The 8,126-nt window shown below is 29.8% G+C and overlaps 1 pseudogene; it reads right to left on the bottom strand.

Moving 5' to 3' along the window:
• Positions 1 to 200: 200 nt before the first annotated feature.
• Positions 201 to 1,185, bottom strand: LOC135961446 (putative nuclease HARBI1; annotated as a pseudogene).
• Positions 1,186 to 8,126: the final 6,941 nt, after the last annotated feature.

Here is an 8,126-nt window from a genome sequence, read left to right as displayed (position 1 = left end):
AGTAGTGCCTTTTGCGTATATTATTTAAGACATGGAGACTATTTATGTTTACGTTACTGTTAACAAAAGTACAAATTAAATGAATAACTAGATAGTGCTAATTTCTTTTTATTTTTAATAAACAATTCAATTTATGTTAAATGATTTAATTATAATTTTCTTTTTAGATGGTACTTATATATTATTTAATAATGAAAATTTTATATGGTCTCGAATTTTACTGCCAATTCTCGATACATTTGTTTCAGCTCCTCAATTTGGGTAGATTCAATAACACTAATTTTAGTGTACTGATCCACTTTGAATTTTATGCAAATATTATGTAGGCAGTAGCGACTTCTTTTATCATTAGAAAGAACTTTCCACCGGGCTTTGAAAATTCCAATAGATCTTTCAACAATGCATCTAGCTTTTGAGTGAACCTCATTGAAATGAGATTCCATTGACCCTTCAGCGGGATTCCTATATGGTGTTATACACCATGGCTCTAAAGGGTAGCCGGAGTCCCCTAAAATCAAAGCAAAGGAATATGTACTGGTGTAAAAGCACGTAAATATTTGCGTTTAACTTACCCAAAAGCCAAGAATTTTTTAGTTTTTTACTGTTGTTAAGATCTTCCAACAAATCACTTTCATTCGAATGTTTCCATACAAAAGAGTCGTGTGCTGCACCACCATACTTGGAATTAATAGCCAGAAGCTTATATTCATGATCACAAATCTAATATGTAAGTTTTCATATGAATTAATTAAGCAACATATTTTTAAGAAACTTACCACCATAGAGTTTAGGCTGTGAAAACCTTTTCTATTAAAAAACATGTGTTCGTTATCGGAAGGCTTTTGAAGACCTATGTGAGTGTCATCTATGCAGCCTATAACTGAATAAAGACGAATACAACATTAAATAAATAAAAACGAATAACTCATAAACACAAACCTCCAGGGATCTTATATTTCCTCAAAAAGTTTCCATACATTCATTGGATTGCTCTGGATAAAATTTTATAAAATTTTGACATAGCTTTACCTCCATTTCCTTGGCCACCCTTGTGACCATTTTGCTAATAGTGCTTTGGGACATAACAATGAGGTAATCATTACCAACTGCATATTGAAAAGAGCCACTAGCATGAAGCGAAATTGTTGCGGCCAACTGCAACATTGGTGGCACTGCCGTTGACATGTGCCCAGAAAAATTAAGTTGCGATAAGACATAATTAAATACCGCCTTTGACAATCTGAACCGCTGTTTAAATCTAAAAAAAAAATAATCAATAATTTATTTGATTTAAAATACAAAATTTTTACTTACACCTTTGTTGGCAATGATAGAACGTCGCTCTTATCCCGCATTTGTTTCCTAATACGCATCAAACCATGTTCATCTTCTGACTCCGACGAAGATAAATATGAAAGCATCAATATTTGTTGATCCATTTTCTATAAAATTCATAGTTTTTATTTAAAATTGCAAAACTTCTAATTTCTACTTACATTACTTGTATTTTGTTTTGTTTTTATTTTATGTAAACATATGATGCGACTCTTTTACAAATTTAATAAAATCTTTTACAATTAGTATTAAAACTCGATTCGATAGCAATCGAATGCCATCATGCAGCAACTCGATAGGTATCGTACTTTATTTTTGTTCGATAGTTCATTCGATATCGAAAACGGTAATTAGACCCCTGCTTTTGACAAGTTCTGACTCGAAATTTTTACAAAATGTTTGCAAACGGTTTGAAGTGTATATATGGGGAAAAGGTAGATAAAATACGCAATTTCATGGTTTGTGATGTCTTTTTTTGTCTCCTGTTAAATTAACCATAGTGTTTATATGGTTTATATGTATGCCTCAAAGCTTCGCTTCGCTTAGATGAATGTAGTGTATTTTCTGGACCGCTACGACCTTCTTCAACACTGAATATAATTCAGCATCACTGTAATAGCCAAAACAAGCGGGCCTATGATGTTAAGTATATACAAATGTTTGCTTCGCATTTTTTAAATGAAACTGAGAAAATATGATCAATATATTATTATTACAATGAAAACTACATTACCATGTACCTCACGCTGTGCATTTATTTAAAATGTATTATACATTTTACAAAAATTACTCTTTTTGGTCATCATGTCAGCTCTATATAAATTCATTAAGTTGCTTTTAAGTCAGTTCTATTCTTACGCTTTAAGTTCAAAAAATATTTAAACGAAAACTTAATTTTGGTTAAACATAATTATAAATTAGTGGTTAAATAAACAGCAATCCGGTACACTGGTATGTGTTGGCAGCCTTGTTTGCAATTGTATTTTTTTATTTATTTAGTGGTTTCTGCCAACAGGAAAAATGTAGTTGACTGAATTCAGCTCAGCAAAAACTTATTCTCGTCATCAATAATGGCCTAGGCAAAAACAAATACACAAATGTACATTTAATAGAGATGAGCAAGTGGGAGCATGTTTTAAGCAGGATCGTACATGCTTAAGAATGAAGCAAATTGTTCAAAATTTAAAATAATTGTTTCGAATTAAGAGAACTTGGCGTCAGATTAGTGAATTTGAAAATTTATTATAATGAAATCGTAATCTAAATAGAATTATCTTTCTAAAAGTTATAAAACTAAAAATTATCTTGAAAAATGTTCGAGTTATTAAAAGACTAACTTCCCAAGATTTACAAAAGCTGCGATATGAATATTTGTTTAAGCAGACTAACATTTAACTATTACAAAAAGTGCAATTTTGGTACCATTTTCAGAACTCAAATTTCAAATATATTGTTATAAATTGCTAAATGTATTCTAATGACATCAGAAATGCTCTTTATAATTTTATTAAGTATACATATATGTACAATTACAAAAATATTGTATGCCAATAGAAATTAGAAAAATATTTCTCTTACATCATCCGTAGCTGGGATTTGAACTTGACCAATTTTGAAAAAACTCAAATTTTAATTTAGAGAAAGTAAATTTTTTTTAATTTAACTGAAGCTTATTTATTATAATTACTCTGTGAAACTTGTTAACATTTCTGACGCAAACTGTCAATGTTGCAGCTTAATACCAAATGACACACAATCACATTCGTGAGTGATTCACTGGCAGTCACGCACTCATCTCTAACATTTAACAAAATGAAATTTACATGTTTTCATAATCATGCATTACCAGAGCGAAAGAGTGTTTTTTTAGTTCATGTTTAATCCTACTTTGTTTGTTTAAAATTTATATAGTGGAAATGTATGCTTTTTGTTATTGTTTACCTGGTTAAATGGTTTGTTGGTTAGTTGGTTGGTTGGTCTGCCCATTTATGCGAGCATTTACTCAACCACGACGGGGAGTCCTTTAAACCACAACAATACAAAAATACAAGTAAGAGTGATATATTCGGATGTGATGCAAATTTACTTTAAAATAATTTAAAATGAAAATATTGGTTACAAAAACCAAATTCAATACCAAAATTCTCTGGTCAGTAAGAATCCTAGGGCCATGTTGATCTCAACCAAAATATGTTAATCGTTATAGAAAAACTATCATTGCTTTTCAATCCATGGGAATTCCATTTTTTTACTTTCAAACAATAATTATAATTGTATTGTTTGACGTCCTTTTGTTATGAAAATATTTATATAGATGTGGATTACAGAGGACACAATTATTTTTCAAATACCTAAATTTTTTCGATTTATCAAAAATTTAAAAGCATTTTTTCCCCTTGTAAATGCACCTCAAAACTAAATCGAAAGTCGGCACTGGCCTTCTTAGAACAAGCTAAATTTTTTTTGGTGGTATTTCAACATTTCAAAAAATTTAATTTAATTCTATTAACACTCTAGTACATATCTGTCATTTATTATCACCAGGGAAACCGGAAATATGCTCTAAAAAAAGCGTTTTAAGCACTTAAAATATGCAGTAAAAACTTTAAAATATGCTCTTAAAATTTAAAAAATATGCTCTTAAAAAACAAACTTTTACATAATTTTTAACAAAAAAATATACTTTTATTTAAAAAAATCAATACAATTCATTTCTAAAAAGGTAAAGTAACATAAAAGAAACAAAAATATTATCAATTAAAACAAGGATAACAAAAAGTAAATACAATATAAAAACAATAGGAACTTATGCTATGAAAAGGCCTCGAGAGGTATTTTTTTAAGATATTTTATATAAATATAAAGTCACCTCTTCAATTTAGGTTATTATTGCAATCAATTACAAAATATTGACTTAAATTTTCAAATAAAAACCGTTGTCTATTGGATCTGAAAACATTTTTATTAATAGAAAATGTTCTTTGGACATCAACTGATGTTAATGGAGCAAATTTAAAAGATAATATTTCTTTAACACTTAGAACGGTTAAGTTTGAATATTAAAATAGGGCTTATTTCATATCAAAAAATCTATTTTTCAATTTTGAATTTTAAACAAAGGAAGTAAAAACCTGTAACACAACAGCGAGAAGTAAGTAATACAAAATTTGTTTTTGATATAGTCAAAATATGCTATTAAACAGTAAAATATGCTCTAAAAACGCCAAAATATGACATAAATATGCTCTTAAAACAAATATATGCAAAAATATGCATTTAAGGGTAAAATATGTAAAAATATGCACTAACAAATCGATGCTAAAATTTTTAAATAGTTCTGAAACGTGTAAATATCTTATCCATGTACTCATTAGACTCACCAAAAAAAACATGCATTTGCATATTTTGGTTTCCCTGATTATCACTTAGTTATTGAACACGAATTTAAGAAAAACACCTGGTAATCGCTCGTCTTCTCTCCAATTCGTGTCAGTGATATAGTAGGCGTTTTTCACTCTCCTCTTCATTTGAATCATTCATTTCCATTCCTTGACAATAGAGAGGTTGTGTATAGCAATTCTTCGTTAATTGTTTGTTACTCATTTCACTTCATCACGCAAATGAAGCTTATGTTAAACTGATCAGTCATCTCGTTGATAGATGATCGTCGGATAAAGGCATATGTAGACGTTTATGACGATCTCTTTAATTGCTAATGGTTTAAAAGTTTATACAATTTAATTAAATAAAAATCTAAGAAATTCGATAAATTAGAAAATATATTAATGTCCATGTATGTTATTATATATCAACACAAAGTTGACCTTTTGTCATTTTCTACATGTATTGTATTGTATTAAAGCCAAAAATTCAATTTTCTTAAAAACTAACTATGAAACACCATAACTAACTTAATGTTTTTCTTTGCAAGATTATTGCCTCACATTAAATCGAAATTTCTATACTCTATACAAGATTTATGTATATTTGTTAGCACTATAACATAAAGATTTATTTAAGGATTGTTTTTTTTGTTTTTTAAAGGATATACAATTCAATTTCCGCCCAAAAAAATAATTCAAAACCTGTAAATATCTGAACAAACACACACATGGAAACATGATAAATGACAAGACAATAAAATAACAATACAAAATAGTAAAAATAAGAAAACAAAAGTATAAATAAGTATAAGAACATTAAACATTCTCAGCTCGTTATTTTTGGTTGAAACTAATGTTTTAACACACCTCCGGACACATTCACATTAAAATAATGACATTTATTAATTTTATAGAAACACACACTGCCACAACTGTAAACACTCGTGATCTCATTCCCCAAATATTGGGTATATTTTTGTCATTAAGGTTTAACCTACGATGAGATTTAACTTGGTTTAAAAGGTGTTGGTTGCTTGTAAGTTTTAGATTATTGTTTGAACTATACAACAACATAAATACAAATGAAATATTAGAGTGCAGCAAGATGGTAAGGATAAAAGAAAACATCTCTTGCTGGAATTGTTCGTTTGATTGTAAACACACATTCTGTGAAATATAAGAGTGATCTGATGTTGTTATTCTATTTCGCATGATGATGAAAATCGAATTTTTTCAGTAAAACAAAATCCAATTAAAACAAGTAAGAAAGTATGGTCGGTCAATATAATAAACTACACTAAGTAAAAGAGCAAAAACATTTTTCTTTTAAAATTTAAATAATTTATATTTTTGAGTGATTTTCGGAAGTGGGCCTTATATGGAGGCTATGACCAATTATGACCTATCACCATGAAATTAGGTCGTGTGATTTATGTCCATATGAAAGTTAACTATGTAGAATTTTGTGTGTATACCAACATTTTAAAGCGATTTGTGCACGTTAAAGTGATTTTCGGAAGCGGGTCTATATGGGAGCTATAACTAATTATGGACCGATCGTAGCAAAATTTGGTGACATGAATTTTGTATATATAAAACTTATTTGGAGCGCAATTTGTGGAGATACATTTATAAATTAAGCATTTATGACCGATAAAGTCCAATTTCGGAAGGACATTTGTATGGGGGCTAGGAGAAATAATGGACCGATTTCAGCAAGTTTCAATGGGCTTGGTCCCTGGGCCGAAAAAATAATATGTACCCAACTTTATCGAAATTTCTTCAAAATTGAGACCTGTACTCTGCGCACAATGTTTACATGGACAGCCAGCCAGACGGACGGACATCGTTTAAGCTAAGTCGATCGGTATACTTTAAGGTGGGCGTTAGACTTATATTTTGGGGCGTTACAAACATCATCAGGAATTAAACCGAGTTCTATCTTCTGATTGAATTTTTAAACTTGGCAATACCCGGAAGTATTTTGTCAGGAATTTTCGGAAATTTCATTATAAGCTTTCTTCTTTGTAAAGGCCAAATTTGTTATATAATTATTACTTATAGTTCTAGCAAAGAAGCATTACTGCTGCAATAACCGAATTCAAATACAATGTTTCATCCACAGTAGAAAAACTCGGTCATTAAGAATGAATCACATTTAAATTTGATATTCTTAACTGTTCTCCGCAATTATCCCAAGTTTTCTTAGGATAGGATCACCCGTTTGGAAGATAAGGCCCATTTACAAAGTCAACAGCATACATTACGTAAACAGCATACATACCTGGGTATCCATAGTAAAACGCATGCAAATATAATGATAAAATTGAAAAGTATAGTATTTTTCAACGTTTTTACCCACCCTACTTCACATTTTTGATAACATCGGGACCAAATATTACCCCGATTTTCTCCATTTTTCTTTTATTGGACTAACAACAAATGTATATGTCAAACAAAAAATATAAAAATATAACGGCATGCCATTCACCATACAAAACGTATGAACATACCCAGGTATGTTGCTGTTGATATGCGTAAAGCAGTTCTGCTGTTGACATAAAGGTTAAAGGAATTATAAAGTGGCCTAACTCTACAACTTCTAAGGATATTCAGATTTAGAGAAAATAATACAATAGTAATTAAAATTAGTTTACATACAATATGATTTGAAAGATTTTGCTTTCGAAACGAATTACTCGTGTTTTCTTGATTTTATATAGTCGGACTTCTTAAGTTGTTTAATAAAAATATTGAATTTATTGAATTTTTAAATTTATGGTTGGACTGATGTTGCTAATTTTTAAGGAGGAGCTACATATGTATAATTGTGGATCGATAGACACAAAATCCAGTTCTAAGATTTTGCAAGATGTGAATGTGATCAAATTATACTTTTTGTCCCTAGTCCCCATACAAGGTCCCCCCCAGCACACAGTGGTCAGAATCAAATTTTTTTTGGAAATAAATCTGGCATTTATAACGGCTGGTCCGATTGGGATAAAATTTGACGTGGGCATAGCCAAGGAGCATTCGAGTTTAAGATATTAAAATGGACTATACAAATAATCCAGGGGCGGTGCTATATAAAATTTTTAAACATGTGCAATTTTTCCTATCCGATTTCAAAGATTTTTATATTTTTGGAAAGCGCTCGGCTAGTCTTGAAAAAACATGCTTGCGTGTGCTATTTATCTCTTATAATTTCCAAGTTAGAGGCATTTCAAAATTGAAATTTTAAAATTTGTCCATACCTTGGTCCGCTTTTTTAAAAATATGGGTCGTACTTTTGGACCGAATGGACTCGAATTTTTTTATTAGTTAGATAACTAAATTACGAATAATATACAAAATATTTCAGAGCAATATCAATTATGGATCCAAAAATATACGATTTTCAATTTAAAT

Source organism: Calliphora vicina, chromosome 5, assembly GCF_958450345.1.
Source record: "Calliphora vicina chromosome 5, idCalVici1.1, whole genome shotgun sequence".
Taxonomy (NCBI): domain Eukaryota; kingdom Metazoa; phylum Arthropoda; class Insecta; order Diptera; family Calliphoridae; genus Calliphora; species Calliphora vicina.
This window is presented reverse-complemented; position numbering and strand designations above follow the sequence as displayed.